Source organism: Ascidiella aspersa, chromosome 6, assembly GCF_963924565.1.
Source record: "Ascidiella aspersa chromosome 6, kaAscAspe10.2, whole genome shotgun sequence".
Lineage (NCBI taxonomy): Eukaryota > Metazoa > Chordata > Ascidiacea > Phlebobranchia > Ascidiidae > Ascidiella > Ascidiella aspersa.
The window spans coordinates 18,756,500-18,768,210 of record NC_139452.1 but is presented as its reverse complement, the minus strand read 5'-3'; the positions used below and the strand labels follow the sequence as shown (position 1 = coordinate 18,768,210).

The 11,711-nt window shown below is 35.2% G+C and overlaps 1 long non-coding RNA gene across 1 annotated transcript; it reads right to left on the bottom strand.

The window, feature by feature from the left end:
- Window positions 1–9,091: 9,091 nt before the first annotated feature.
- LOC146140607 (uncharacterized) lies at window positions 9,092–9,806 on the bottom strand. Its single transcript, XR_014501338.1, has 2 exons — window positions 9,645–9,806; window positions 9,092–9,188 (listed from the first exon to the last, which is right to left on the bottom strand). It is a non-coding gene; the product is annotated as an uncharacterized LOC146140607 (long non-coding RNA).
- Between the last annotated feature and the right edge of the window lie 1,905 nt (window positions 9,807–11,711).

Below are 11,711 nucleotides of genomic sequence, written 5' to 3'. Positions count from 1 at the left end.
CATATTTTTATTTAAATAATTTCTGTAGTAATCTGTAGGCATATATTTATAGATCCTGCTTAAGCCTTGCAATTAAAAGCAAGTCCGCTTATGAGGAGCTGAGGCAATCTGGCTTACTTCGTTTGCCAAGTTCTCGTCTTTTAAATGATTACAGGTACCATATTAAATTATATATTTTTAGTTTAAGAAAAATATATAGGTATTTTATAAACAAAAGCGAAGGTAGTCTAGAATCCTACCACTTTGTTTTTTACAGTAACGAAACATGTTGTTAAAAATAAAATTACAAGGAAGAAACAAACATGATGATTAATATAATAAATAATATAGACCTCCGGACGAAAATGTGGTAGGATTTTCAGTCTATTTAAAGGCAGTTATGTTTTTTAAGAAATGTCTTTCGAACAAAGCCTGGCATTCAAAAGCACGTTGTGGATGAATTGGATGTCAGAAGTCAAAAACTTTTACCGCACCAGCGATATGTTGTTATTTCTGCAGATGAAATGAAGAGTAAGCATTTTGTAACTGTTCTAATTAAACAAAACATTTGTTAAAATTTTTATATTTTTCCCAGTTAAAGAAAACATCGTGTATGATGCAACAACAGATCAAATGGTTGGTTTTGTTGACCTTGGAACACGTTCTCAAAATACGGATGTTGCAGCATCTCATGCATTGCAGTTTTACATGCGCTCCATAATGAGCGATTTTTCAAGGCCGTTGGCATTTTATCCAACCCATAACATCAATGCATGCCACCTTGCAAGTATGTTTTGGGAAGTTGTAAGAGAATTAAAAGCGTACCATTTTTCTGTTTTGGCTCTTGTAGCAGATGGTGCTTCTAGCAACAGAAAAATGTTTTTACTGCTTAATAATTTTAAATTGGAAATTCCTTACAAGTGTTGTAATGTGTACAACCCAGATGTTCCAATCTTTTTAATATCTGACCCTCCGCATTTATTAAAAACAGCTTGTAACAACGTAAGATCAAGTAAGCCATCAGGTACCAAAATGTTAAAATATGATCAACATTTTATCTTGTGGGACCATTTTTGTCGTGTTCCAAGTTTATTTAATTCTGATGAGCTAAGATGTTGTAAGTTAAACACGGGCCACTTTTCCAGTCAGAGCTATGCAAAAATGCGGGTTTGCTATGCTGCCCAGCTTTTGTTTGGTAGTGTCGCAAGTTTAATGGAAAGCAGAGGTGGCGAAGAAATGAAGCGGAGTGCTTGGTTTGCAAGGCTCATGAATAAATGGTTCGACCTAATGAATACTCGATTAGGTGGAGGGTAGGCTATAACAAAGATTTGCAACCTTATCGTTCAATAGATGATGATAGGCTATCTTGGCTTAGTAATGATTTTTTGCAAGAGTTAACTAAGTGGAAGGAGAGCAGTAGCAACTTGACGCCATTAGAAAGAAAGAAAATGTTTTTGAGCCAGCAAACATATGTAGGGCTTGTCATGACAACAGAAAGTATGATTGAATTAGTGAAATTCCTTATTCTGTAAAGCCCTAAAAATTCATACATAATAGCAAAAAGAATAAACCAAGATCCGTTGGAAGCCTATTTTGGAAAAATGCGCCAGCTTGGTCGCCGCAATGAAATGCCTGATATTAATCAATACAGCCAGTTTAAAAATATAATTTCTTGTCAAAAACAGATTAAGTCTGTTAAGGGTTCAAATGTGCATCATTGTATCAATTGGAAAGATGGTGCTACCTCTAATGCAAAACTAGAAGAAAGCTTACTGTATCAAAATTTCAGTCATCAGTTTAAGCACGTAAGATCTAGGTATGCAGGTATAATATGGCTATTGGCGAAAGGTCCTGCTTTAAAAAACCTAATGACTGCAAATGGTTACCTCTTGGGTGCAGTTGGAAACACCTAATATAAATGTTCATATTATATAAACATTAAATTCAACTTTCTGAAAAATTGTACAACTTCTATATTTTAAAGGTATTTCTTATTGTGATTTTACTTTGTGTCTTGTTGGCTTTGTGTGTCAGTCCCTGACGAAGGCTTGCCGGATAGTAAGCCGAAACGTTGGTAAAAAATAATATATATTGCCAAAGGAACCTGTTTTAAATATACTATGCCTAGTAGCAACAGGATATTTATTTTAAAGGTATATTGTAAATGTACATAGCAATGATTAAATCAGTTTGTATTTGTTTAACAACCAAGTGTAACGATAGTGGCCATTTTTAGATGTTTAATTAATCGTTTTAAGTAATTAACGAATAACAAAAACATGCGCCCCTTCTTATTCCTTGTCTATTTATCAAAATTGTCATAATGCATCCTTACCAAAAACATCCTGTTTTATATTTATCAAAAATGTAATAATGTATCTATTTATCAAAGAGCATTATGTGTCTAAACTCGAAAATGTAAGGTTTGACGAATTGTTACTATGTGCGTTTTTAGTGAAAATTTCCGGTATTGCCAGTGCCTTGCGAAACAGCTTGGCCACTTGTTCACAGATGACGAATAGAAAAATTGACACACACATCCGTCCTTATATTGTCCTCGAATGTGCGACCTCAATCGCCGTTTTGAGAACTGGCATGGTAGCCATATCTCAAAACAATGATTCAAAATTGTGTTTACAGTTAGAGAAGCTGTTTTTGTGTACTAATATGGATAGATTCTAACTTCCTTGTAGGAGATATGTTGAGAAAGAAAGGCGATAAAGCCAACACCCGTGTGACGTAATTACTATTAAATAATATAACAATTTGCCGTGTCATTGCTGCGTCATAATCTTTTTCTCGCACAGAAAATTTCTCTTCTGAATTTTGTGTATAAAACGGATTGCTCACTAAATAAAAATGTCCAGTTATCCGGATCAATTTACAAGTCGTTCTGCTGTTAAACCTAGTTCAGGTTACAGTCCACAAAGTTCAATAGAAAACGAACAGTTAGACGATAGAGACGCTGTTAGCCCTTCGTCAGAAGATTCATCAGCGCATTCAGCAAAAAGGACTCTTAACCCATTTGTAGATTTGGGAAGTGATTGGCCATCAAGCTCGACATTTGGACGAGTGAAAAGACCAACGCCCATACCAAGAGCTCAAGCTAAATCTCGGGAAAGTTCACCAGAAGTCAGAAGAAACCAATCAGATTCAGATTATTACCCTGATAGTCTAGAATCTTATAGTCGACGTCATAAAAGAAGACCCAGAGAAACTTCAAGACAAAGAACATTTTACAACCGACAAACTGATTCCAGGCAAATTCATCCATTCATTGATCTCTATGCACGAATCCGTGAACCAAGCATTCAACAAATACGACTTCAAAACGGATCATTTGAAGCCCGCGTTGTAAGAACGACTTTCGATTACTTCGAGACCGCAAGAGCAGAAGAATTTCGTCATATCAGTTTAATAGACAATTTGTGTATATCAACTGTCCACGCTTTGAGGCTCAACAACTCTGAAGGAGACATCTTTGTAAGACAGACGTCTCACCTCCCGTCTATGCTCGGTGACAAGAACCACGTTGAAGAATATATCGCCTTGAGATTGTACTTAGGAGTCCCGTCCCATCTTATACGTGACTTGGTACTTACACAAGAAATATAAGTATGCAATACAAGAAAATTTTGGCTTGCGAAACATGAATATGTGTAAAACAGTGTGTTTATAGATAAGAGATAGTGCAAATTAATGTTACTAATATAGTTTTTTCATGTTATCTTTACCAGATATAAAAATATGTTTGCAACAGGCAAAATCACATAAAAACTATACAAGCACAACAGAACTACAAAAAACAATATAATGTAAACAGAAAATAAATGGTACTACAAATGTATACAAAAACATTATAAAGTTACAGGTGACCAATTTTTTTAGAGATTTTCGTAAGCTAACATTTTGATCTTTTTTTAATTGAAGATCTGAATTAATTTTTTTGGCTTTTTGATAACATCTAATTTTTAAAAAGAAATGGCAAATTTTGTTGGCAACTTCTATTAGAATTTTGTTGTCCTCATTTCCAAAGTCACAAAGTATTTTATTAACAACATTATAATTAATATTTTTATAAATTTTCTGCAAAACATCATTGTGGTTATAATTGCGCCGAAACTGAACCTCAAAATAGGCTAAAAGATCTGTCATTCGTGCTTTTGGTGCCGTTAACCTTCCATATGTGTCATTATTTAGTGCTAAAATAAGCGAGCCTTCTGAAAAATTAGCTTCTGGGTCTTTGAGATATAAGATAATCTGTAAATGGGACTCTTTTTTGCATGCCTTAGATAATTTGTGCAAAATATATCCACCAATATATTCCTAAATATGCCAGTCATCAACAGTAATAGAATTTATTTTTTGATTTGTTTCCAGATCTAAATTCTCAAACTTTGCTATGTATTTATCAAACAATTTTCTTGTTAAATCCAAACTGTCATCTCTCGATAAATGTTGGAGGAGGTTAGGAATGACAAACATTCCATCTATGCTGAAATTTAAAAGAAGAAAATTGCCGTCTGGTTTTGATCTGAAAATTTTAAAAAAATATTCCCAAGCTTTATCTGGCATATTTAAAGCTTCTCCCCCAACTTGGCTCCACCACATCTTTATCTCCTCCACTAACAATTCTTCGTAGACCTCCTCCACACTCTCACTTTCAAATTTTATCTCTACGACTCCATAAAATTCATCCTCAACTTCGTTTGAGATAGCTTCTAGCTGCCGTATTGTAGCTGAGTTCAAAAATAGCCCATTGTTCTACTTTCGACAGCGTTCCGCTCTAGTGCATAATAGTAAAACGTAAACAACTGGGCTTGACTCGCATGTTGATGAGCTAAAATTTTGGAGCAACCAGCTTATATATATCAAGGTGCGACATTTCTGACAGGTTAAAAGTTATGTTTGAATTAGGTGTCAAACTTTCTTTGCCGAATTTCGTGTAAACACACTTAAAAAAGTCTGTAGGGCATACAATATCAGTTGACCATAAGTACTATATAATATGGTAACACACTCGTTGGCGCGCCAACGTCGTCCAGTTAATGACTGCGGAAGCGTAGAACGCGTTGCTGTAGAGTAGACCAGTGGTTCCAAACCGGGGAATTTACATTTTTTTATTATTATTAGTAAGCCTTTTGGTACAACTTTTTGTGTTCGCTTATTATAGTACAATAAACAAACAATTACAATATTGTTTAAAGTTATTTTTATTGCCCCAGTTTCGTTTAATTTAGCATCACAGTAAAACACTTAAAGAAAATTAAACTAGGTATCTTGTAATATACTTTATTATATGGGCCGAAAATTTATTTTCGGGACATATCTTGTTTTTGCCGCTATTCTTTTTTGGTTTCCTATGGTATGTTTCAGACCGATTTTTGTCCGAAGCTTTATCGAAAAAGTAGACATCGTAGAACCTTCAAATTTTCAGACATGGCGTAGAGTGGTATGTAGGTGCTTTGTAAAAGTTTATGAGGCTGCACCCCCAGGGGCCTTTGCTTGGGGGGCAACAACCTGAAACATTGCGTTTTAGCACTTTGTAGCTAACGACTGCCTTCTAGCAGCAGAAAAACTTTCATACAGAATTCGTTCATATTCGCTTGCTTTGTCCAGCTTGTGAAGTGACGAAGCGACTTACCGCCTGCTGGGCTTTATTGTCCCGCGCGTGAGACTTTCATTGTGCGAAGTGCCACGTCCTAAACTGGGCTCGTGCGACTTGCATTTTAAAACAAGGCTTCTCTTTAGTAAAATTACTTAATGCTGTTAAGAAACAACTTATTTTACCGCCGCAAATTTAAATGCGAAATCTGGTGGCAACTCTAATCCAACATATCAACACCAGGCCTACACAACTTAAAATTGTGTGTTGATATGTTGGATTGGAGTAACATACTATACAGGTGCAAATAGCAAATAAAACTCCAAATACGATTTTTCCAATATTCTCCAAATCGTATTTCATCGAATTGTCGCGGTAATACACAAAGAGGTAAGGCCGTGAATAAAGTTTCACCCACCGTACAATTAACGGAGGGAAGCATTGCGAGTAGAGATGTTCAAAGCAGAATATCGGCGACTCATTTATAATGCTTGCTTTCAATGCGGCGTTAGTTTTTTTTCCGCGACCAATTACTTCGCGATAATTTTCGCCTAATAATTAAGTGTCAATAGGGTGTATTTACCGCCGCAAGTTTAAATGCGAAATCTTAAGGCAGTCTACGCCTCTCTGTTAGCACCTGTCTGCATCTTGCTCCAACCAGCATACTACCAACATCAGGCCTAAACATCTAGCAAAATTTTCGATTTAGTAGTTTGCGTATTAAGAACATAATAGTGTTTTTCATATTGTTTAAAACTACAGATTTAAAGCCTGTTTTAACAGTGATTGCTCGGCCCAAGCCATGGTAAAAAATTACCGAGTAAAAGTTTGCAAAAGTATAGCAAACCAAAGGCGTTAAACCATTTTTAGTCTTTAAGAGAATAATAATATTTGCTTTTCAAACACGTAAGCTGGTCTAAATTTAATAAAATCACCATACGCATTATCTACGTAAATTCTATTTATCAAATATATGTTTCGATCATTCCCCAAATTCTACGCCATATTTGAACCCCTTCCGCATCAAAGGCATATTTTAAGTGGGGAAGTTTTCGGCCCATATCTGTTTTTGCTTGCAGAAACAAGTTAAGGAAAATAAAAAACAAAATATATAATATAAAGTACACAATACAAAATATTAAAAAAAAAAAATAAAATAAAGTAAAAATTGAAAATAAACACTAAGCCCTGAAAATATACCCCCTGACAAAATATACAACAACCGCACCCCCGTCTAGTTATTCTTTAGTTTTGGTGGAATATTAACATTACACATTTTGCTACCAGTTTAGTGGATAGGGTTCGGTGAACACATCCGTGTGTAATATTGTTCATTTAAAAAAGGAAAGCACTTGAAGTTAAATGTAATAATAACATTTATTCTTTTACAACTAATTATCCAATCAAATTTAAACTGAATAAAGATATATATATTTAAGCTGTTTACAAGATGTCACCTACTTCTATACATGGGCTTTGATATTCATTCAACTACAATCTCCAGCAAGTAAGCTCCAAACTTTTGCTATTAGCTATTAGGGAGAAAAGATAAGAAGCACTCGAGGTAAAAAATACTTTTCGCAAACTTACATTGAAAATGACAAAAAAATATCTATTTCAAACAGGACTGTGGAGTCGGTTAAAAATAACCCGAGTCCGACTCCGGTTAAATGTGGCATTTCGTCGAGTCCTGAGTCCGCCCCTGACTAAACAGCCTGTATTCTGCCAATTTATGTAACCAAAATAACATGGATATTCAGCTATCCACTTATAGGGGTGTCGTATAATTCATTCTATCATAATACATACATGGTTGGAAAATATTCCACCACATGCTATTCCACCTTTACAATTTTCAGTTGGCGGTCATATTAGTTTACTGTGCATGTCAGACTTGGGACTCGGGTAGTTTTACATGGTCTTACTCGAGTCCCGAGTCCGACTCCAGCAAAACAAACCGACTCCGCAGTCCTGATTTCAAACCTGTACAATATGCTACCTAGTTTTGTGTGGATTTTTTTATTTACTCTAAATTAAGCCACTAAACTTTTAGAGTTTATAACAGGGGCGTATCCAGAAATCCAAAAAGGGGGGGTTTCGAATTTTCAACTTAGGCAATTCCCCGTTTAACGTTAATGACGTCATAATATAGCGACGGATATGACGTCATGAAATAGCGATTGTAATGACGTCATATGCCTTTCATGGCGCAATAGTAAAGAAGCGCTGATCTATTTCCAAAGACACTGTCAAAACGTAAACAAAGCGGACGCAGGAAGACCATTTGCGCGAAGCGCGAAAAATTTTTTGCACTTTCGTAGTTAAATGGCCAAAAAGTGTTTGAAATGGACTTTTGTATAGTTTGTCAAAGAGGCGGTGGGCGGTAGGTTGCCGACCCCTGTCTCACACCGACATTTGATATTAACGCGGACAGCAAACAGCGAGAAACATCAGCACCGCCTAACTCGAAACACGAAAAACGGCGTTTTTCCTTTGATTTTAATTTCGCATTAGCTTAAGACGCGTGACCTAATTCCATTAAAAACATTGCCGCTAAGAACGGTGTGTAAAACCCTGACAAAAACGTACACAAAACGATAATGTCACTTACTAAAAGGGGGGGGGGGTCATGTTTAACCAAATAAATTTTAAATAAACATTATTTTGTTTTGATTGCCTGAGTTTGCATATAAGGTACACCAAGAAGTAGGAATATAATGACACTTTTAACAAAAATTGATAAATTAAGGCAGGGTGGTCCAAAACCCAGACCCGACATCATTGTTTGTGGCCCGCGAAGCACTGTGGAATTATTGTAATGCGTACAGGGTTTATTTTAAAGAAATATAAGTGACCAACAATCAGCGAGCATACTGCAATGGTTTGGTTAGGGTTACATTTTTCCGATTACACTATTAAATAAACCAGTTTACTATAACTTGGCAAAAAAGCCTATTTTTTGTATGTGTCAAACAGGTTTGAAAGTCGCAGTGCGTCCTATATGGAACTTTCTAAAATGGCTGTTTTGCAATGCAAGTTATAGTTGTGTTCACTTATAAATGCAGTCTTTTTCGAAATTAAGTATTGTCAAATATGCAATTTTGCGTGTTTGGAGCGCACCATTCTGCCAGTCTTATTATTATCGCTCGATTTTATTTGTGCACAATTTGGTGATAGCAGAAAGTTTGTGCAGTTTATATATCTTTCGACAGTTACTTTTTGACAATGCTTTGTGCTGTCATCTTTAAACACTTAATGCTCCGACCTAACGAAAATCGTTTATCCTCTCCTGGCACGCATGTAGCCTGCTTTGTTGCCCATAAAGAATATGTAAAAAAAATTGTGCAACCTTGGACCACTATGACTTAAGAAATCAAAATCACTGAAAAGCCCAAACAATTGCCAGTAGGAATTTGTGTAAAGCAGTGTCATATGTTATCCACAAGAGAATAGAGTTTCACATTAATTAATAGACTTCTTGCAGCACAACAAATGGTAAAACGGTGGAACATTTGAAGGAATTTATTGTGTTTTACTCTTTAAATAATACGCTCATTCTGTGACCAGAACTTTTTAAGTGGAGGTTCCCAATCAGTTTTCCAACCTGTATAATAGAAAAATAGTGTAACATACTAAATTAAAAAAAAGATTTTAAATAAATAAATACTTAAAATCTGCCAGCAAGTCACAAACAAAACATTGGTAAAAGTACTCGGAAGTTTTGTATAACTAGACCAGGGCTTTCCAAACTGGGGGTTGCTCATGGAGTTAAATTTTATACAAAGTGCTACATTTATAAAATTGTTATTTTTTCTGTTTGGTATGTTAATGGCAAATTATGTAACGCACATTACTTCAATAAATGCATGCAAAAGCGGACAGACATTGAGAAATGTTATACTTTAAACTGTTGAACCTAGTGGGTAAAAAAGTTTAATATAATAAAAGCGCTCACAGCCTGAAAACTTTGAGTAGCTAGCAGTTTAAAAATTTTGAAGTAAAATAAATACTCTAAAATGGTTTGCATTACACTATGATCTCATTGTCACAATAATCTTACCAAAGGTTTGTTGTATCTTTGAGGAATAGACTGACTATTTTTTTTATTTTCCCAGTGAACTATTGATATGTCTTTAACCAATATCCAACATAATCCCAGAATGGCTGAATCACAGTTATAGACCAATATGTGTTCTTATTATAGTTCAACTAGTAAATATAAGCAAGTTCTATAAAAATAAACCAAGTGGATAAGTTTAACATTATAATAACATACTGCAGTACTGAGCAATCAAATATAATATAATTTGCAAAATTATTAACTGAATTCAGTGACATCTGGTAATTACTGATTCCAAATGTAACTACCTTACAAATGCTAATTGCTTGCTTCACTCGCACAAACAGCACACCACCAATAATATTTGCTAGTTAAATATTACACACAGCAAACTGAGGTGCAAAAACCTTTCGTTTGAACGATGTTTTCAAAGAATTTATTTGGTATTAATTTTCAGTTTATGGTATTACTTTCAATGTGTCTTAATTTGTAACACTGGAACAAGTATATAGAAGACTATTTAAAGCAGCAGTACAGCATAAATTTAATTTGCGCACTGAACACTGGCATACTAAAAAAAAATTACCATATGGAAAGTATTCTTTAGGATAAGGATATATTTGCGTAAAGAACATTTTCTAATGAGCAATGGCTATTACCATTTACCAAGCACAGCAAATTAGTTTATTTAAATTAAATTGATATACAACCAAATATTACTCCAACTTACTTTATGTAAGAAAAGCTGGCAAATTACTAATTTTTGAGCTTAATTACCTTAATTACCACCAAGGGGCAGACAAAGTTTGCACTTCAAAAAATTGTTTGCAAGCTGCATAGCACCACTCCGCCCCACCGCTAAATTTGGGATCTTAAACAGTAGTATAGAAATAGATACATTTGTATTCCAACAGGAATGTAAGGCAGTAGTTCGCAAACTTTTTTTGCGACGCCCTCGAAAAAGAATTTTAATTTGCAGCCCACTCATCAAATTTGGAATTCTACAATTTTCACTAAAATTTGTACACTAAAGCCAATTCATTTATGGGTTTGGTTTACAAAAAGTTGCTTTTTCTGGAATAGGCTCTGTAAAGTGTACAATGCAAAATACCTATATCATTTACATTAAGAAGCTAACAATTAACACCGCCATACAGTTAAGTTTAATGAGTTTGGCACCTTGAGATTTACAACAAACTAAGTGGTATTAATTTAATTTATAAGGCAATTCCTCACATAAATCTTAACGCCTAGAAGTGGAAACCAAGGCGCTCCATCGATTTGGTACCAAGAAAGTAACGCAAAAAACGGTCAACAAATACCGCATACCGCAACGGGTTACGGTGCGGGTTTGAATTTGTCACTAAACAACAAATTACGCCATGCATCACGTGCATTGCTTAAAGGCAAAAGAAAAAAGACAAAAGTGAGAGTTTTTCCTCATGGTTATAATCTCTTTGCTTTCTTCATATACAGCGAACCGTATCATACGACCAAACCAAAATGCATTTGTTAAACCGTAGAATACTAATTACATAGAAGGCTCACTGCCTCATTTGCATACTGTTCCGCATGAATGACACTTACTTCGGTCGTGATTGTAAACAAGCTTTGGCATCAAAAATTGTTGTATTGTGTATTGGATTTTCATCACTGACGTTCAGAACTGATTTTATCTACTAATCAAGATCAAATTAGGCTTTTACCATCGTAAAGGCCTCTCCATACAACTACGATCGTATAAAATGTATACGTATAGTCGAGGTCACCTAAACCTGTGCGGTAACGAATCTGGGAAGACACAATGAGACCTAAAAAGCAACAATACCTAAAGCAGAATTATCTATAAAACCATAGTATTAAGACCAACGACATAATAAAGCCAAATGCGCAGTTATATCCAGTACAGCATAATATCAAAATCGTCTGAATAAGACCTAAATCTGTCGGAATAAGGCCTAAATTCACCAAAAGAAGGCCTGAATTCATCGGAATAAGACAAAATTCATCGAAAGGAGGCCTAATGGCCAAAATAACGCCCGAACCTGCGGGTAGAGGGCGTTTTGG